This window comes from Choloepus didactylus, chromosome 11 (genome assembly GCF_015220235.1).
Source record: "Choloepus didactylus isolate mChoDid1 chromosome 11, mChoDid1.pri, whole genome shotgun sequence".
Taxonomy (NCBI): domain Eukaryota; kingdom Metazoa; phylum Chordata; class Mammalia; order Pilosa; family Megalonychidae; genus Choloepus; species Choloepus didactylus.
Window position 1 is genome coordinate 5572025 of NC_051317.1, and position 22376 is coordinate 5594400.

Here is a 22376-nt window from a genome sequence, read left to right on the forward strand (position 1 = left end):
ACTCAACAATAAAAAGACAAAAAACCCAATTAAAAATGGGCAAAAGGCTTGAATAGACATTTTTCTAAAGAAGAAATACAAATGGCCAAAAATCACATGAAAAGATGCTCAACATCACTAGCTATTAGGGAAACTCAAATCAAAATCACATTGGGATATCATTTCAAACCTACTGGTATGGCCAGTTTGAAAAAAAAGACAGCAGGTGTTGGAGAGGTGGACAAATAGGGACACTCGTTCACTGCTGGGGAGAATGTAAAATGGTGCAGCTGCTCTGGAAGACAGTTTAGCAGTCCCTCAGGAAGCTAAGTATAGAATTACCATATGAGTGTTACAGCTCTTTTAGAATTTGTCTAGCAGGTTTTCTGGCTTTTAGCTGGAGAACCCTTAAAAAAAAAGAATTACCGTATGATCCAGCAATTCTACTGCTAGGTATATACCCAGAAGAACTTAAAGCAGAGAACTGAACAGACATTTGCACACCAATGTTCATAGTGGCATTATTCACAATTGCCAAAAGATGGAAGCAACCTAATTGTCCATCTACTGAAGAATAGGTCAACAAAATGTGGTATATACATATGACAGAATATTATTCAGCTGTAAGAAGGAATGAAGTCCTGATGCATGCGACAACATGGATGAACCTTGAAGACATTATGTTGAATGAAATAAGTCAGACACAAAAGGACAAATATTGTATGATCTCACTAATACAAACTAATTATAATATGTTAATCATAGACATAAAATCTAGAATATAGGTGGAGATAGAATGGGTCATAGAATAGAGGTGGAAAATAGGGAGCTGATGCTTAATTTGTGCAATATTTCTATTTAGGTTGATTGTATATATTTGTAAATGGATAGTGGCACATTATTGTGAGTGTAATTAACAGCACTGAATTATCTTTGTGAATGTGGCTAAAAGGAGAGGTTTTCGGTCATGTAGGTTACTAGAATGAAAGTTAGAAGCTAAAACATGGGCCTGTATAACATAGTGAACACTGCTGTGGATGATGGACTGTGGTTAAAAGTACAAATATTAGAATACTCTTTCATGAATTATAACAAATTTGTGACACTGTTATAATGTATTAACAAGAGGGTGGTACATGTGAAAAAATATACCTATAATAGACAATGGACTATAGTTAACAGTAATATTGTAATATTCTTTCAATTGTAACAAAGGTTCCACACTAATGAAAAGCATCAACATGGGGGTAAATGGAAATGTTGCATTTTTTTCATGACTTTTATGAAAATCTACAGCTTTTGTAATTTAAAAAATAATAATTAAAAAAACATTATGCTGAGTGAAAGAAACCAGATACAAAGTACTACATATTGTATGATTCCATTTACATAAAATGTAGATATAAATAAATCTATATAGACAGAATTAGATTGGTGACTATGTAGGGCTGGGGAAGGATAGAGAGATTGAGAGATGATGCTAATCAGTATGAGGTTTTTCTTTTTTAAGTAATGAAAATTTCTAAACTTTGTCGTGGTCATGAATGCACAACTCTGTTATATACTAAAAGCCACTGATTGTTCACTTGGGATGGATTGTATGGTATGTGAATATATCTCAATAAAACTGCTTCAAAAATCTATAATCTATAGCCAAAATACTTCTCTACACTCATTCATTCAATAAGTATTTGTTCATTCAATAAATATTTATTGAGTCTAGTTAAATCAGATAGACAGACAACTGGGATCAGCAAAAGTAGAACTTGCTATGTGTGAAAATAAGGATATATCAATATTCCTGAAATTCAACGATTTCCATTTAAACATAAATGAAGATAAGAAAAAGAAAATAAGCTATGAAATAAATAATACATTTTAATTGTGTATTTCTATGTGAAGCATTTAGCACCTGGCTATTGAAAAGAAGATCTGATCTACTAGATCGGCAGCTTCACTAATGATACATCTGAGGATCCTGTAAGCAAAACGTATACACTGCTCATCATTTATAATGAGGCATTTAATAGGACATTGTTTTTCTCCTACTCTTAATTCTTTTACCATATAGCAGTAAATGGATTTTCTTAACAGTGATGATCCCTTTTATAAGAGATCATATTCATTCAGAGAAATTCTACTGCTTTGGATGACTCAACTTATTTTTTAAAGATTGTTATTGTAGGCTTACATTTGGTGAAAATTTATACATGGGCCAATTTATTATTTTAAAAAATGTAGATAAATACTGATACAAATGTTTAAGAAGAATATTTATATTTGCTCTTATATATTGGTTAATATTGGAATTGTGCAGCCCAATATGGGACCCACTAGCTTCATGTGCTTTTTGATTACTGAAAATGTGGTTAGTCTAAAATGAGATATCTGCTAAGATCTCGCAGACTTAATACAAAAAAAGAATAAAATAGGCCATAAATAAAGTAGATGATTACACATTGAAAAGATAATGTTTTGCATATATTGTTAAAATTTATTCTGTCATTTTCTTTTTTTAATGTGGCCATTAGAGAACTTTAATTTACATATGCAGCTCTCTTAATATTTTTCTTGGAGAGTGCTACTCCAAACACTTTGTTCCTAGAATGATTCATGCCTTTGTTTTCCTTTTATCTCTGTTGAGTATTATTGAAAGATATTTAAGAGAACAACTGCTCCAGTAATCAAATTTTGCAGATGAGGGCATGGAAGCCTAGAAAGTAGACACAGAGGAGAACCCGAACACATATCTCCAGACGTCTAGGCCACAGCTAAGTTTTTGGAAAAGTAGCAGATATCAATGAATGGTTGTTGGGAGAACAAATGGATGTATAAAGTGTTCAGGCTATGTTGCATTCATCTTTTTACCAGGAGATTCTGACATGAATCTTCTTTATGTGCTATGGGAAAAAAAGGCCAAGCAATTGTGTTCAATAATAATAGTGATAAAGTTAGCCTCATGAAGAACTTAATCTATTTCAATAGATTTAAATACCTTTAAATAATAAGTGATATGACTGATGAAATGGACCTGTTAAAATATCTTTGACCATCCTCACACTTTGGTGACTTTGTTTACAAAGTAGGAAGAATGAGACAGTGTCAAAGAATGAAAAATAAAACCTACATTTCTTGGGAAGGAGGCATCCATCTTTCTATTTGTAAATGCTGACGAGCAGAGTTTGAGGAGGGCTAATGTCACCCATTCATCTTAATTAAAGAGTTAATTGCTCGTGTATCCTGATTTAGTTAGCTGAGCCTGGTAGCATGGGAAGCCCTCGCGTCTATGTATTTCATTGACCAGTGTAATGACATCATCCGTAGGTCTCAGGATTTATCCATGCTTCAGACTATCCTCATAATGTTAATAGCCTTGTACATGATAAAACTTTCAAGAGGAAAGGAGTCCCTGTGCCTGGCACAGAATACAAAAAGGACTGTGGTGGAAGTTACTAAATGTCTCACTTCAGCTGTCATTGAAGCATGACTTCAAAGTCCAGAGTCACAAAAAGAGTAAAATGTAATTTTAAGTGCTAGTTTTCAGAAAATGTTTGCATGAGATAATGATGTAGCAGATTTTTACAATTAAACCTTAATACTTGGAAGTTAACAGTTTTCATTCAATATTATCAAATCATAGTTACAGTCAGGTAAGCATGTGTTATATAGGGAGAGAAAGATTCTTCTGTTAGCATGTTTAAAACCATTGCTTTAGAGATGCAGTTGGCTACGGAGAACTAATAAAAAACACACATACACTCAAACACACATGCTCACAAGAAAAAAATGAGGGTCATAATTGGATGAAAAGAGTCCTAAAAACAAGGTTTTTCAACTTTTAAATACAATTTTTCTCTAAGTTCTCTACCATGTCCCCAGAAATAATGTGTTTAGATGAACTAAAAGGCTAGAGTGGATACATGACTAATTTTAGACTAACCCCCTTTGCTAATACACTCTTTTTTTTTTTAATGGAAAAAGAGACAAAAATCAAAGAACAGCAGGGAAAAAGTACTATCTTGCGGGCATACAGAGGCAAAAACACAGAAATGATGATCAGAGTTAATGGGCCTTTTTGTGTCTCTTCTCACATGGAGCGACAAGCAGTCCTAGTTAAAATTAATTAAAGTTAGTGTCCTGCTTCTGCAAACAAAACTGGTTCAAGAATCGTCCCCCATTTTCAAACTGCTGATCACATATGAGATTCCATATTGTGGCCAAGGTAAGTATGCCACAGTTATATTAAGCAAAAGGCAAAAAAAAAAACAGAAGGATAGACGGTGGAGGTTAAATGAATATATGTAGCGCTGTCCTGGAAAGAAAGTATGGTGCTTTCTTGTAGGTTACGGCACCCCAACAGCCTTGTGACTTTGGGTAGATCATTTAACTTTTCTGCTCTTCGGTTTCACATCTGTAGTTTGTGACAATTATAGTATCTCTCTAAGGAGTTATTATGAGGATGAAATGTGTATGCATCGGTGACACGTGGAACACTGCCTGAGAGGTGGTAAGCACCATATAAGTGTGGACTGTAATTATCATTCTTATGAGCAGTTTCCTCATCAGCTCTTTTACAGATGGGATCTGACTAGTATCTCTTTAATGTAGAGTTTAGGTTTTAGTCCTGCTAGTTTCATTCTGCTGTTGAATTCTTAAGCCTTTTATTGTTTTTTATATGTGAGAAAAGTGTTTTATTGTGATTATACATAACGGCATCTATGTGTATATCAGTAGCATTGTGTTCTAGTTAAGAGTCAGAACTCTGAAGTGAGACAAATGTGCCTTCATATCCCGTTTCGACCATTTTTTAGCTTTGTGACCTTGAGAAACTTACCTACAATTTCCAAAATTTTAGTTTCTTTTCTAGCAAATGAGGATAAAAATAAAATACTTATATTGTAGCTGTGGAGATTAATTACCATAATACTTGTAAAATTTAAAATAGTATTTGGAGAATAATAAGGTAATGATAGCATTTTTACATTTCTTCCTTTAATTATGAGGATGATGATGATGACGAATGCAGAAAGAGAAATGAAGAACGATATATGATTGAACCTGAATAGTGGTTATCTCTGGGGGTGTGATAATGAGTCATTCTTTTTCTTTCTTAGTTCTAGGTATTTCTACTCTTTCTACAGCGAACGTGGTGGGAAGACAGAAATCAAGTATTACAGTTCAGAGGAAGGAGCACCCATTACCTGCTGCAGGTGATTAACTGAAATTATCTATACAGATAGAATATATTTAGGTGGACAATGGTGGGAGAATATTTCAGATAAAGGGGATAGGGCAAAGTATCCCAAGTAGAGATACCAATACTGTCTGTAATGGGGAAAACTGAAAAGACCTAATGGGATGCTCTATGGAGGGATAAAAGATGAAGTTGAAGAATTGGGAAAGAGATTGAAGAACTTGAAATATATTCTTTGGTTAGTAGAGGACCATCTAAATGCATAAGAAGATGGGACAGTGAAGCCCCAGGTTTAGTAAGGGTTAGATTCTAAAGTGAGTGGGTAAGGCAAAAATCAAGGATAGGCAAAATTTGCCATGAAAATTCCTTAAATGTTTCATTACCTGTAACATGGGGGAGATGCAGCTCATGTGATGTTTATGTATACAACCCTGAAGAGGAAGTTATTCAACACACTAAATATCAAGAACTACAGAACTAGACTCATGGAGGAACAAAGGAGTGCTTTGTATAGGGCTGCAAAGAAGTCTCAAATAACCTGGTGGTGAGTAGAGATGGAGGATGAATCTTATGTTTCTGCACACCTCCTGGAGTTACACATTCTATGGTAATATTAAGCCACTCGAATTTTTATCCATGTTAATGGATTTGTTTGTGATTTTGACCATTAAGCCAGCTACCTTAACTGAAAACATCAAGCTGAGGTTTACTGGTAAGTGGAGTCCTAGCAAATGCACATGTAAGTTTGCCAATTAAGGGTCTAAAGTTGAAATCAAGAGGATTAGAATATAAAATCCGAGAGCCCAATTGAATGATAGAATCAAGGATGACTTGAAGGCTTAAAGATTGGGAACTTAGAAAAACAATGGGTCCATTGACACAAATTAGAAAATGTAGTCAAGGGATTGTCTTTGCTGCTGAATGGCCAGAAAGGACAGTAGACATTTTGACTTAAGTTAAAGTGACAGTCTATATCACATTTCAGTTTTCCATTAGAACCATTATCAACAGGGAGGTCAGGCTAGACGGTAAAGGTTGTGTGTGTAGATGGAGTTGATGGGAAGGGCAAAGACTTTTAGAGTCAAAATTTAATTCTCTTTTCATGAAGCCTTGAGTTATGAGGATGGGACTCCTATTTGTGGCATACTCTTAATTAGCTCATTTTAGCTAAGATTTTTGAAAATGCCATCTGTAGTCTGCAGAGGGCTCCAACGAGGACTAAGGAATTGGGTCTTATCTTCATCATTAAAAACTCATGAAGCTAAGTAAACTCATTCATTAGATTTCTCATATCAGTTCTTAAGGTGCCTTTATTCTAAAGGGTTTATTCAGACTTTCCTTAATTATGATTTTCCCTACTTTGTGAAGATGCAATCCAGAAAAGTTTAACTATTTTTATGAACTTTCTTCTAAGGCAAAAAGCTATCAACTCTTCTGCTCTACATTGTTATGCACTTTTTCCTATCAGACAATATAATTATATAAAATAATTATTTTATATAATTATAAAATAATGAACACTTAATAGTAAAAAGAAAAATGTTCTTGAAAAACTGAAGACATGGGGGAGCAAGGATACATCTGGAAATTTTTTAATTTTAGAAAGATTAGAAATGTTCATATTTTATATATAATAATAGTAATAATAATGACAATTTATTGAGCACTTACAATGCATTAGGCCCAGAATTAAAAATTTTATGGATAGCATCATATTTAATCCAACAACTATACCCTAAAGTAGACACAATTATCCCACTTTTAAAAAAGAGAAATCTGAGAAAAGTTAAATAAGCTGCCTGAAAGCCACAACCTGGAAAGAGTTAGAACAAAAATTTGAACCCATATCTGTTCAACTCCAAGACTCAGTTTTGTCCACCACACTCAACTGGTGCTCACTTTTACAGATACCACGAAGTAAAACTAAATATAAACTCTAAAATTCTACTACATGTAGTTTTCATACTTTTATTTTTAAAATGATCAAAATTAAAAATAACTCAGTATGAATTAATACTTGGAAGAAAAAAATCTATCGTGGCTTGCAAATACCACCTGAATAAGCAGTGAGTTTTTATAAACCTGAATATTATTTTTGAGATATAGTTTCTTTTAGATTGAAGTACTTTTCCAATATATATAACTCTGGACAAGCCTAGTATGAGAATGGAACATCTTCCAATACTATCCACATACTAATAAACATGTGCAGGAAGCAGAACAGAATAGAGGAGTTATAATTCTCTGCCTGTACCTGGTAGCAAAGATTTCTGATATCATCATGTAAAAAATTGGAGAATAAAACCTCCCAAGAAGCTGATGTAGGGAAACAGGATGAACTGAAAGATAGGTGGAAAGCAGGCCATGAAGAACTTTAACAACACAGCAGAGGATGACAAGAAGGAAAATAAAAATGGGTGAGAGGAAATCTTCAAGAGAGTTTAAAGCCAAAATATAAAGATGTTAATCTCATGATAAACACAGCATGTTGAAGGAGGAAAAGCAAGTGAAATCTCATTCCACCAAAGTGAAATTATTCAGGCAGGAGAAATAAATTTTTAAAAGATTCAAAAGAAAAGGGACCAGAGAAATAAAATGAGGGACAATCCAATACAAAAATAAATGACAAAGCAGGCAGAGAAATATTGCATTGACAAGAGATATTGATTCCCCAAACAAGAGCAGTAGAATCTGAGGGAGGGGCAAGGATTCCTTGTTTTAAAACAAGAATGGTTTAGAGGGTGGGAAGCAATTAAGGAAAAATTCAAATAAAAATCAAGTGTAAAGTGAATAAGATTATTAGGTTATTGCCGTAAGGGAAAATGCTGTCACTATTAGGATTTAGGTTAGGCAGAAACACATAAAGAGATACCACTTTATGATCAAAGAGACCCAACTCTACAATTAATAAATATAGGTGCTTAATACATTCACATATCTTGGTGATTGATGACAATAAATAACCTGTAGAACCCTTTGTAAAAGGTCAAAGTTGAAATAATTAATTTCGTTAAACTTAGTACAGAACGGTGGCAAGAGAGCTCAGTTTCTACATTTAGCAGACTGTGAACCAAATCTCAAGACCTTTTTTAAAGGTTATTGAGCTGGGCAAGGTCATTAGGCTTCAGGTTTTCTTTTTATTCTGTAGGAATAAGCCCACAATCCTGCCTACCTCACAGTGTTCTAAAGATAATTTGAGGCTTTTTCTGAATGGCTGAGCCTGTTTGTTGCTTTCAGAAAGCAGCCTGGTTAAATAGGAAAGGCATGGGTTTTGGAATGAGACAAATGCAGATTGGAATCCAGACTCGGGCACTCCACCTGTGTGACCTAAGAGAATTGCTTACTGCCTCTGTGCCTCGGTCTCTTCATCTATAAAATGAGAGCAACGACACATTTCACAAAATTATTGTGAGGATTAGATGAGCTAATGTTCCCATCACATGGTGTGCCGGTTTGAATGTATTGTGTCCCCCAAATGCCATTATCTTTGTGGTCTTGTGGGACAGACGTTTTGGTGCTGGTTAGATTTGCTTGGAATGTGCCCCACCCAGCTGTGGGTGGTGACTTTGGTGGGATACTCCCATGGAGGTGTGGCCCCACCCATTCAGGGTGGGCCTTGATCAGTGGAGCCATATAAAACATGCTGACTCAAAGAGACTGAATGCAGTGCAGCTATGAGTGATGTTATTTGAAGAGGAGCAAGCTTGCTAGAGAGGAATGTCCTGGGAGAAGCCATTTTGAAACCAGAACTTTGGAGCAGACGCCAGCCACATGCCTTCCCAGCTAACAGAGGTTTTCCGGACGCCATTGGCCATCCTCCAGTGAAGGTACCCGATTACTGATGTGTTACCTTGGACACTTTGTGGCCTTAAGACTGTAACTGTATAGCCAAATAAACCCCCTTTTTATAAAAGCCAATCCATCTCTGGTGTTTTGCATTCCGCAGCATTAGCAAACTAAAACACATGGCATTCATTAAAAATTATTCCTTTTTCCTTTCCATTATCATCACCAACATTCAGACTATTGCTAAATCAGATGTACTGCTAAATTATTATTTTTTAATCTCAGTGTAGTTGTAGGCCTTATTTCTGATAATGTAGCATTTGAGTCTTGTTCTCTGGTTCCCCAAAAAGAATTCTGTAAGTTATCCAGTATTCTTTTGAAAAAATTCCTTTTTGTAGTTGTTTAAAATAGCCAGAGTTTCAATTGATGATAACTAAAATCCTTGACCTACACAAAGAGTAAGAAACACTATAGCCTTGATGTTAGGGTCCTTCCAGTCTTACCTCTGTGGCAGGCATTTATTCATTCATTTATAAATAATTTCAAAATATCTAGTATGAACTAGGCTCTCACTCACTCCCCTGGAGATTTCGCTCTGAGCCATGACTTTGAATACAATCTGTATACTGATGACACTCATACATAATCTCAAGTCCAGGCCTCCCGTATGGGCTCTAGATGACTCAAATATCCAATCATTAGCCTAATATCTCATATAGGATGCCTAATAGGCATCTCAAATTTAATGTCCAAAACCCAGTTCCAGATCATTTTTCCAAAACATGCGCTCTTGCAATCAACCCTCTCATCTTTCCAGTTGCTCCAGCCAAAACTAGGAGATCATCGAACTCGACATTGTCACCTCTACCTTCAAAATCTCTATATATCCAGAATCCCACTACTTCTCACCACCTTTCTTGCTACCCCCCTCTTTTAAGCCATATGTGATCATAACTGTCTTGATTATTCTAATACTTTCCAAAGAGTTCCCAGTCCCCCTACTTCCATTCTTGACCTCTTGCATTCTAATCTCAATATAGAAATCTATGATCCTATGAGGAGGTAATTTGGATTGTTTCATTCTTTCATTTAAACCACCCACTGGCCTCCCATCTCACCTGCTTTTGTCATCAATTGGCCTACAAGGGCCTAGAAGTTCTTCACCTTCACCTAACCACAATGTGTCTGATCTGATAGCCCACTATTTTCCTTCTCATTCACTCCTCTCTTGCCATACCAGCCTCATGGCCATACTCAGACATGCAAGGCCCATTTTCAGCTTACCTGGTACTAGCTGCTCCCTCTTCTCTTTGATCTATCCTCTTGGCTCCCTTGCCTCCTTCAGGTTTTGGTTCATATGTACCTTTCCCAGTGAAGACTTCCTTAACCATTTCTACCCATAACCCCCTTCCCTGCTTTATTATTTTCTACAGTGTTTGTCTCATCTAACATGCTATAATATATTTCACATAGCTTTTATGTTTGTTAATTGTCACTCCCTAGTAAAGTTTCAGCACTTTGAAAACAGGGAGTGTTGTTTGCTTCTTGTTAATTATTTCTTTAGTGCCTAGTATATATTGGAAACTCAATAATTATTTATTGAAAAGATTAAAGGAATGCCTTAGGCCCCAAAGATACAATAATGAATAAGATAAATGAAGTCCTGGATCTCATGGTGTTTAAATTCAAAGACAGGTATTACAGGGATACCTGTCACCAACTTTGATGGGGCAAAAACACTTTTCTAGATGAAGTAAATGCTCAGAGTGAGCTATATGGCATTGGCAAGTAACTTCATCTCTCTGAATTTCAGTTTCCTCATCTGGAAAATGGGGATAATCAATTTAACCCAAGGATGATTACAATGAATAAACAATATAGGAGATAAAACACAAAAACTGGCAACCCAAAGATACTCAAAATGTGTTTCAAGGATTCCATTGCTATCCTCTCTAAAATGCTTTGATTTTATGTCTTCATCTAATCCCGTCTCTGCAATTTTCCATCTCTCACACACAGTATTAAATATTTGACATAGTAAGAAGGAGAATTTTATTGGCCATAGTAGGTCCAAGTAAACGATCAAATTTTGTAGAATCTGTTGAAGAACCACTGCTTACAAATTTGTTCTAATCATCTGATTACTGAGAAGTAACCAGAATTAATGTAAAACGGTCAAAAAGTTTACAAATTGTCTCAAAACATGATATTATAAGGATGCTACCAGGGCCTTCCCATTCCTGTAAAATTCCTGATCACAGCAGTCTCTAGAAAGCCCCTTCTGGAGGACTCTTACTGGAGGTCTATGGCCATCTAACTCCTGGATTTATTATTAACTTTGCATTGAGATGATATTGAAGTCTAGGAAGTCCAGCTGAGTTGTGGTTATTGCTGATACTGGGACTAATAACTTGGCTATTATTTTTCTTCTGCCTTACACATATCCTCATAAAGCATTGGAGCTAAGCTATCAGTGTTACTGATGCCATGAGTGTTTGCACACATATACATGCACACACAGGTACTACAGGAGGGAACATGAGAGAGAGAGGGAGGGAGGGAGGGAGAGGGGGAGGAAGGGAGTTACTGCAAATGGGAAGGTTGATACAGATTCACTACGCATTGTAACTGGATCATAGTATAGAATTATATAAATATATCAAGCCTAATATGTGGCAATTTTTTGATCAAGTAAGTTATTTTATGCTAGTTTACACCTAAACAAATTTAAATTTATGTTTTATATATGCTACTTATAATTGGCAACTTATGATTAAAATATGTCTATATACCTTCAGCCATTCTATGAACACATAAGACATCTGTGATTGAGGAGTGTTCTAGTTTGCTAATGCTGCCAGAATGCAAAACACCAGAGATGAATTGGCTTTTATAAAGGGGGTTTATTTGGTCACACAGTTACAATCTTAATGCCATAAAGTGTCCAAGGTAACACATCAGCAATCGGGTACCTTCACTAGAGGATGGCCAGTGGTGTCCGGAAAATCTCTGTTAGCTGGGAAGGCACATGGCTGGCGTCTGCTCCAAAGTTCTGGTTTCAAAATGGCTTTCTCCCAGGACGTTCCTCTCTAGGCTGCAGTCCCTCAAAAATGTCACTCTTAGTTGCACTTGGGGTATTTGTCCTCTCTTAGCTTCTCTGGAGCAAGAGTCTGCTTCTAACGGCCGTCTTCAAACTGTCTCTCATCTGCAGCTCCTGTGCTTTCTTCAAAGTGTCCCTCTTGGCTGTAGCTCCTCTTCAACATGTACTCACAGCTGCACTGAGTTCCTTCTGTTTGTCAGCTCATTTATATGGCTCCACTGATCAAAGCCCACCCTGAATGGGTGGGGCCACACCTCCATGGACATATCTCATCAGAGTTATTACCTACAGTTGGGTGGGGCACATTTCCATACAAACAACCTAATCCAAACATTCCAAGTTAATCCCCCCTAATATGTCTGCCCCACAAGATTGCATCAAAGAATATGGCTTTTTCTGGGGGACATAATACATTCAAACCAGCATAAGGAGTTTTTTTAGACCATAGGACATTTAATAATCTACATTATTATAATTAAGTCAAGCATTTCCTAAATCAAACCTGTTCTGAATTATTGTATTAGGCTCAAACCTCCCGAGGTTTCTGCTAGATATTCTAGGGTAGGTAGAATGGAAATATTAAGTTGTTTCTTATTTCTAGATTCAAAATACATCATGGAATGAGATGATTTCTGAGATTTGTTTCAAAATATCCTGCAAGGAAGGGGACACGTTGTCGCAAATATGGATGAAACAAGATTGACTTTGAGTTGATAATTATTGAAGCTGAAGGATGGGTACATGGAAGTTTACTATTCTCTTCTTTTCACTTCTGTATAGGTTTAAAATTTTCGTGATAATATGTTTAAAAACATATCATGACACTATTTCTCATGAAAAGCTTTCTGGAAAAAAAAGGAACAAGGACAAAAGTTAGCATTCCCTCCAAATTCGTCCCTTCTGGACATCTTCTTTTCCTTCTACAATTGATCTTGACTCTTAAGAAGGCAACATGGTAACATTTCTTTTTCTGAAAACAGCATTAAATAAATTCCACTTCAATTTGAGAAATAACTATCAAGTGTTTTATTAATGTCCAATAAATTGAGAATACAAGGAAGAATAGGAAACACTTCTGTCCTCAAGGAGTTTAAACAACTTGAACATCACAGACTAAATTTCATACCAGGTAAGATTAGGAGCATAAGAAGTAATCATGAGTATGAGGAATAAGAAGTGAAAATGTACTCAGCTGAAACTAGGGAGGCTTATGCTCAATACATTTCTACAGTTTTTAGGAAAAAATATTAATTATATTCACGCAAACTTTTAAATGCCCAATAGACTAAAGCATTGCAGTAAGGTACCTGTTAATGGTTTGCTAATACTGCCATTATGCAATGTACCAGAAATGGATTGGCTTTTATAAAGGCAGTTTATTTGGTTACAAAGTTACAGTCTTAAGGCCATAAAGTGTCCAAGGTAAGGCATCAACAATAGGGTGCTTCACTGAAGAATACCATTGGCGCCCAGAAAACCTCTGTTAGCTGGGAAGGCACGTGGCTGGCATCTGCTTGCTCCCAGGTTGCATTTCAAAATGGCATTCTTCAAACTATCAACATCAGCTTTCAACGACTGTCTTCAAAACGTCTCTCTAAGCTGCCAGCAGTGTCTGGGCCTGTGTGGCTCTTTTTAAAGTACTCTAGTAAACTAATCAAGACCCAGGCTGAATGGGCAGGGTCACACCTTCATAGAAATAATCTAATCAAAGGTCTTACCCACAGTTGGGTGAATCACATCTCCATGGAAACAACCTAATCCAAAGATTCCAACCTAATCAACACTAATACGTCTGCCCCCACAAGATTGCATTAAAGAACATGGCATTTTAGGGGACAAAATACATCCAAACTGGCACAGCACCCAAATTTAATTTCGGGAAGTTTTAGACTCAAATATAGCATTTAATGTTAGAATGAAATGTAGGCTCCTTTGAAATTGATGAAAAGAAGAAAAACTGAACCCCAGACCTCCTTGAGCTGAAACAGATGGTATCCACTCAAAGGGTTGGAAAAACTTGGGTTTTCTATTCACATGTTTGACATGTGACAGAGACACTGAATGAAATCCTCCAAAATAATTATCATTGCTGGGCCTCTTTTTACTTCTAGAAGTACAGACTGCTTTGTAAAGGCTTCACTTTGAGATCAGTGAGGTTAATTTCCAGGAATTTTCCTTTTCTCATAATAGCCAAATTGATATTAAGGGTCATGGTCTTTTGCAAAAAGTATTATTGTAGAAAAGAAAATCCTTTAAGGTGAAGAAACAAACAAAGCAGAATCTTATGCTTGGGGACAAGAATAATTTATTTGTGGATGCGGGACAATGAGTTATTTGGTCTTTCTTCACAAATGAGATAACTGTCATATGCCATCATACCCCACTACCATGAATTATATATTACAACATTTGGTGAAATATGGAATTCTAAAAATACACTGAAAGGCTGGAGTCATCTTAATGGTTTATTATGATAGGTGTTCTTGGTTTTGAAATATCTTCTTTCATGGAAGACAAATGGGGGTGACATTATTTTAGAAAGTCCACATCTTTTAAAAAGATGGATTAAAAGCTCTTTGAGACAGCTGTGCTGTTTTATTAGACGAACAACATTTTCTTCCTAAATAGTCCTTGAGGGTAATTGCATGGAATAATCGGGGGACACGTTGGGCTCCATTCAAAAGCAAAGCCCAAGGAAAGGTTGCACAAGAGAGGATGGCAGGATTATCATTTTTATTGTGAATGTAAAGAAGTGAATAAGGACAATAAAGAAAATCAGATTCAAATCAAAGTAATGATGTTACCTTTCCACATCCAGAAGGCATATCTTTTCTGTAGCACCACATCATAGTGATTAAGACCTGGGCTTTGGAGTCAGACAAAACTATTTGAGTGCTTTCTCTGTATTTTTGTAGAATGTGAACTTGGTCAAGTTAATCAGTTTCCTAGTGTCCATTTCCTCATCTATGAAATGGCGACAATAATTTGTACCTAAAATTGAATGAAAAGTGTGTGTGTGGGGGTGTTTTAGGTGTTTTTTTTACTTTTATTTTTATTCTTGTTTTTATTTTTTGGGAGTAATGAAAATGTTCAAAATTGATTGTGGTGATGAATGTACAATTATATGATGGTACTGTGAACAATTATTTGTACACTGTGGATGATTGTAGGGTATGTGTCTATATCTCAATAAAACTGAATTTAAAAAATAATTTGTACCTTTCTTGGTGGTTGTGAATATTAAATGAGATAATGTAAGTAATGGGCTTAGTATAGAGACTGTGGCTCAGAGAGGTAAACAAACATGCTGTTTTGGAGACTACATCACTTAGTAGGTAAGCTCATGAGCTTTAATATTAGAACCCCAAGATCTACTCTCTTACTTCCTAGCTGTGTAACTGTGAGATATGATTGACTGCATCTTTCTGAATAAGAGTCGACTCATCTAAAAAGTAGAGATGATATAAGCACCTTGAAAGTTGTGAAGGTTAAATCACAAAATATAAAGTGCTTAGTAGAATACCTGTCATATAATTATAATAAGAGCTAAGAGTGAAAGGCATAGGTATAAAGCAAAATAATGGTACAATTAATATAATAGTGCAATTAATGTACACACACACTCTTCTATCTCATTCTTTTTCTTCATTGAGATTTTACATCATGATATTCACAACTTCCAAGCTTTTCTTCTATTTTAAGGGTCTTTTGGTTTTGTTCCTTGTCTATTTTCATATCTCTGAAAAGCCTCAGGGGAAAATATCCTAAGTATATAACAGATACACAAGGGCACTGTGGAACATGGGCACTGCACCTGTCATCATGTCACTCACAATCACTTTTCTCTGCTCAACTGTGCACACCTGGGGAAGGTTGAAAACTCAGTCTCCTACATTATCTCCCATTACAGTTGAGTAGGGAACATCTGGCCAATTAATATTCAGTAGTCTAGGAGGTTGGATCACCAATTACAGCATTCAAGGGTTCTTATTTTCATTACCTTCCTATCGTAAGATACACTACAGTCGGGTAGCTGTTTGCTATGAGAGCTGGCACTGCTAATTTCTAGAGAAGGATACAAAGAGGGCACCACAAATCATACAAGGCAGAACTGTAATTGAGTATGATACTCTCTTCAGATTTCTCTTACTAAAGCTCAAAGAGCCTATTCATAAGCCAAGTTAGTCAAGTTATGAATCCAAAAACACTGCCAAAGACAGTAATGCATTTCCACCGGAAAACATTTTGACTAAGCAAGAGGTTAGGAAGTAGTCTTCCGAAACATCCTTACTCATTCTTTTTCCAAATAAGGAAGGAGAAATACAGTCTTCAGAATAAATATTAAGAATGCCCAAAATTTATCCAGAAGAGAGTGGATCATTCTTAAATAGTGAACTATTCCTTTGTATTAAAAATAGAGAATTATTATTTTCTATTGGAATAACAAAAGTCTTAGTTTAGTCCCATCATTAAAGCAGAAATGGGGGTGGGAGTGTGATGTTTATGTAGTCTGTTTCTCATCTAGGACTCTGTGTTCTGTGTGACTACCATTTGTCCAGTAAATACAAATCTCTGACAGTTGGATGGTGAACTCAGCAAGGGCTAGGCTATTATTTAAGGCTTTGTAAGAATGAATATCAAATAATCTGAAAAGACATCTGAAAGGGTAAAAGGGCAGCCATTTTTTTTTTTAAGGTTGCTAGCTGCAGGGATCAGAGGAGAATTTTCTTCCTCTGGAATGCAGCCTTGCACTCTGGCTATTGGACACATGTGCACTTCAGCAGTGCCTGATGTGGCAAAGAGTTTCAACATACACATTCAACACCTATAATCATACTGAAAGCAGGCAGGGAGTACTGTTGCTAAGCAGGTATTGGAAGAAAGTTTGGTAACTGCAGTGCTTACATATATGGGTTATATGTCATATATGTGTGTTTATATACATACATAAAGCTATTGAGTATATTAAAAGTTGAATCAACCTCCAGATTTTTTTTTTAGATGAACTATACATCTCACACAATAGATAGTATTGGTAAAATTGAAGTGCCTCTCCTCCTCTGTCAATGGGTGGGCCTATGACCCAAGGTAGACCAATCAGATTCTATTTCCTGTGGATTGGGATAGCCATCTAAATAACAATAGGAAAGAATATGGCCAGGGGCTGGGACATTCTGATGATAGCTTCCTGAAGGGAAATGTCACTAGTTTCTGCCACTTAGATTTCAGATATTTCTGGTTCCTGTTATTTTTGTTCAGTTATTCCTTTGATTCTGCAAGATAGCCAATATGCTTTCAAATTATTCTTTTGTTTTTTTTCATTTAAGTTAGTAAACTATTGGCTTCTGTTGCATACAATCATTGGTTTCTGATTCATAACATATGCACTTCCCCATGTTTCCTGCAACCTCCCAGTTTTAGAAAATTGGACACTGGATGTGTGTCCTCACCTCCCCCATAACAAGCAAGACTATTTACTTTGATTTAACTTTTAAAACATCTCTGTGAATTAAAATCAGCATCGTCACAATCAATTAAATTAGTAAAAACACTCCTTTAAGCTAGAAGAAAGTTGAGTTTATAGGTGTTTTGTTTTATTTTTTACTTTACTGCAGAACAAAAACTTTTTTAAAAAAATTAACTTCATTGAGTTTGAAACATTAATCTTTTCAGTGCACTGGGACAGAATCTGACTATATGTAAATAAGTTAGTTTCTTTATCTGGACGTCAGTAGCAATATTTTTCCAAGTTTTAAATCATCCACATAGCATGTTAAATTACAGTGCCTCTCTTTCTTCTCTGACAGATTCCAACCTTTTGATTCTCTGCCTTCTTTCTTGCTACAGTAAATTGATCCTTTAAAACATCCAGGTGCAAATGAATTAATGGTCTTCTATTGTGAGTGAGAATGATGGAGTCCCTCCCCCTCCTCTCCACATTGAGGTCCTTTCCCCTTCTGAGAAACCCACATATCAATTAAACTCACCTGCTAATTAAAAGCTTGCTTGGAAAAATCCTTTCTAGTTAGAAGCAAAGGAAAGTGTAAAGGTGTCTAAAAATAGAGGCTTTGAATGTCAATTACTTCCTTCCTCCCCGGCTTCTGGTTCCTTGGGTTGAATTCAATGCTGGTAAAGAGCTAAGGGAGAAAGAAAAAAAAAAAAAGAAAAAAATAGTAAGTATCATTTTTACCTATATTTCCCTGGGAGTATATCAGTGGTTTGGTAACCAGCTCTTTATCAGTAACATCAGAATACACAGCTTTATTCATGAGATAGAACACCATTTCTCACTCCTTTGTGTACAGCCACCCTGATTTCCTGTATAAAGGCAGTAGAAACCACAGTTCTTGCATGTTGACTATCAACAATCAAGCCAGAACTTTTGCTGGCTTAAATATCAGAGGAATGACAAGGAATGTGGAATTAATGTTCTGTTCTCCCTCCGAATGACACCCTCCGCCTCTTAGATCCTCCAACACTACTTATTCCTGTCTGTTTTTCCTGAGAAATGGGTCTTAAAGGTAGATTTATATCAAACTAGACTTTCTCTTTCTTTTCCACTACAAACTCATATTGTTCTGAAGTAAGTGCTAAATACTTTGGTATTTTAAATATAAAACAATAGAAACTCATAAAAATAGAGCTCAGCAGCCTGGAAAAATCACAAGTACGAACAAAGCCTCTTTTTTTTTTAACATACCAGACAATGAGAACAAATTAAACTACAAGCTGCCTTAGAAAATGACAGCTAATTTATTCATTGATTCATTCACTCAGCAAATTTTTATTGAGGGTCTGCTATTTGCCGGGCACTGGGCAAGGAGGTGGCACTAGAACTGTACTTAAGACATAGTCCTAGCTCTCAAGGAGTTTATAGTCTAGTAAAAGAAATTGTGAGAGGTAAATAGAAATGACAATAGCATGTGCTAATATTTGTGATAGGATAAACACAGGCAACTAATCCAGATATGAGAGGCCAAACAAAGGTTTCTATAGATAGTTAATGCTTAGGAAAGGTCCAAAGATAGAGAATAAATTACCTACGAGGGAGAAGAAGAGAGAAAATACATTCCAAGGTTCTTGAATGGGCACCAAGCAAGAGATCACTACACAATAATCACTAAACAATAATGTTTATTGGAAAACTGTCCAAAGTCGGCCTGGAGCACAGAGAGTGAAGGAAAAGCCCATAGGAAGATCAAAATACAATGGCATTATACCTACTGTAACAATTGGAAGTTAGTTTTCATTTTTTTGTAATAGGAGATATAGATGGATATAGGAAAAACAAAAGATTCTCCAGTTCATGACTTCTTATATGATGTTCAAAAACAAAAACGAGGCCTGTTTAGATGGCTATGAAAGGAACATGTTTATCGAAACATATAAATGAAGTCCTGAACAGAAGAGATTTAAGTTCACAGGCTTCCAGTAGACTGCAAGGCCTCGGAATGAGGCTAAAAATAGATTAATAGAGCAAAGTCATTTAAAAAGGTACAAAGTTATCTTACACAGTTTCTCCAGTAATGTTTATAACCAAGTAAAGGACACAGTTGAAAAAAAAAAAAAAAGAGTAAAGAGGCGATACATTAAAAAAAATGGAATATGTGAAACAATTAGATTAAAATTGGGATTATGATCTTCAATTCAGTTCAATTAAGAATTACTGGGTATTATGTGGTCCAACATTGTACTAGGCTCTAGGGCTATCACAGTTACAAATAATGCAGACAAGTCTTGAAGCTTAAAGACTAGCAAGGAAGATAGATTTTGAAAAAGAACCCTCCATGAGTGCTCAGTTTTCTACTATGTTCCCTTTATTCTGTAACCTAGAATATCAGGCAAGGAAATTTTCTTATTCATAGCTATGTCCCCTGTGCTGAAAACAGTGCCTGGCACGCAGGGATTAAACTAAATGTATAAACTATGTGTTAATGAGCAGTCTCTGGATATGAGGGCTCAAGCTCTAGCTTGGAATTTCCATATCATGGTTTTGTTTGAGGCTGTCAGAAACTGAACTCTTACCTGAGATATCAAGAGGCCTTAGGTAATTCATGTTGCCTCAAGTTAATCCTCAAAACTGCAAATCCCCCTCCACTGGTTCCTTAAAATTAAAATAAAATCTCAATTTCTTATCAAGGCCTTTTGTTTGCCTGACCATCTCTCCCCCTTCCTCTCAACGATCATCTCCGCTTTTCTATGTTCTGGGCACACTGGCAATCCTCATGTTCCTCAAATGCATTAAACTTGTTTTCTCTGTATGGCCTTTGTTCCTTATTTTCTCTGCCTGAAATACTCTTCTTCCAGAACTTTGTGTGGCTCAATCTTTCCTATTATAATAGTCTCAGTTTAAATGCCACACCCCTAAAGAGACTTTCTCTCTTCATCCTGTTTAGAATGGTCACATTCACCCATCACTATCACACTGCATTGCTACCCAGCTTTATATTCCTCATAGCAGTTATTATTATTTGAAATGTTATTATTGTTTGTTTCCTTGTGTATTGCATTCTTCTCCTCCCAACTAGGCTGTAAACTCAATAAGAAGGAGGAAATTAAATTGCTCATTCATTACTACAAGAGTGCCTTGCACAGAGCAGATATTTAAAATATTTGTTTATTGAATGAATGAATGAATTATCCAATGATAAGCAGACCTTTGTTAAGTTGAGAAAACTATATGCATTGCTATCAGTGATGGAATACTTAGGACAGTAGCTATAATATTACAACTTACCCAATTTTTAGTGGTAGTGTAAACATAAAGTTTAAATCTACTATTGAATGGATCCATTCTTAAAAGGTATTAAAAAATCCATAAACTCTATTCCCTTGCTTACCCAAACTAGGTTCTTACTTTTAAGATGAATGTATTCTTTAAAAGAAATTTTTTTTTTTTGATCTAAAAACTACCCTAATGGGCACAAGGCTATGGAAGGTAAAAACTTTTATTGCAGTTTTCCTCAATATTTTAAACATTAGCTTTTTTTTTTTTTAAACTGAGCATAAGGCAGTGTCACACATATGGGCCATAAACAAAAATATATTGTGAAGAATGCATTCTGAAAGATCCATGAATTACTCTTATTTTTTTTTAATAAGGAACTAAAATCTAGATTACTCCAGTGACTAGATCATTGTACAACAATCTTCACACATAAGAGGGCAAAATATAGACATTTTTGTCTACACTGACATCCTGGGGCAAACAGTTTTCTAAAGTGGGCAGAAAAGGAAGATAGCCAAGCCACTTTTCCAAAGTTTAATATCATGTAAAATCATAAATAGTACATTTTGAGTGTCCACAGTCCCTTATGGGTGGGATTCATTCAAGCAGATTTTAGATTAATCAGCTGTAGATTTCATTTCCATGCAAAAGGTAAAATTTAAATTAGGGAGTATCATAGGATAGTGGTAAAAAACAAAACAAAACAAAACAAAAACATGTTTTGGAGTCAGAAACCTCTAGACTATGTGTTCTTAGGCCAAATTGCTTCAGGTGTATGAATCACAGCTTCCATATCTGTGGATTGTGAGCATAAATGGGATAACAGATGTAAAGTGTTTAGCATCATAACTGACATAGTAAAAGTGTTAGATTTTTCAATTGAGAAGAGAAGAGAGGAAAACTCGATCAAAAGGAGTTTTATTTTCTGGATGTGTGCAGGCGGGCTGAAGCTTAAAAAAACGGCGACAGCCCCAAGTTGAGGAACAGTAGGGCTTATAAAGGATGGTTGGTGGGAAGTTCTTTGTCCAGGGAAGGGGAGCTGGCAGGTCTAGGTGTAGCAGTTTCTCAGTGGCTACTTTCGTGAAAGGGGGTAGCTGGCAAGTTTCCACTGGCTGGTTTGAAAGCGGGGGCTTGGAAACAGGAAAGTTTAAAATTTTAATGTTCAGGGTTCCCAAGGGTGGAGGTGGTGGCTTATTGCAGACCTGCAGGGTTCCTAGGGTGGGGAGGGGTGGTGGCTCTATCGCAAAATTCCTAAAGGCGGGGTGGGGTGAGGGCCCAGGGCCTAAACCTAGCAGAATGCTCAATCATTCATTACTGATTATTTTTAGCCTCCTTATTTTTGGCAAAAAAAAAAAAAAATTGAAGTGAGTTATTGTAAAAAATGTAAAGGTAACCTTAAATTGAAATATTTTAATTGATCTTTGAACTTTAGATATCTGAAAGCATGGGATTTTGGTCATATTTTCCCTTTGTTAGCATTTTCTCTAATTTTAAAAACATCCACTTGCCTACTCCATGTCTCAGCTTTTAGATTTGCCCACATTTCATGGTGATTTCCCAATGCCGTTTTGTGCAATAGTAAAATCAGA

At 36.0% G+C, this 22376-nt stretch overlaps 1 non-coding gene across 1 annotated transcript; it reads left to right on the top strand.

Annotated features, from left to right (window-relative positions):
* The first annotated feature begins 326 nt into the window (after window positions 1-326).
* On the top strand, window positions 327-389 carry LOC119506618. Its single transcript, XR_005211031.1, has one exon. It is a non-coding gene; the product is annotated as a U7 small nuclear RNA (small nuclear RNA).
* The last annotated feature ends 21987 nt before the right edge of the window (window positions 390-22376 follow it).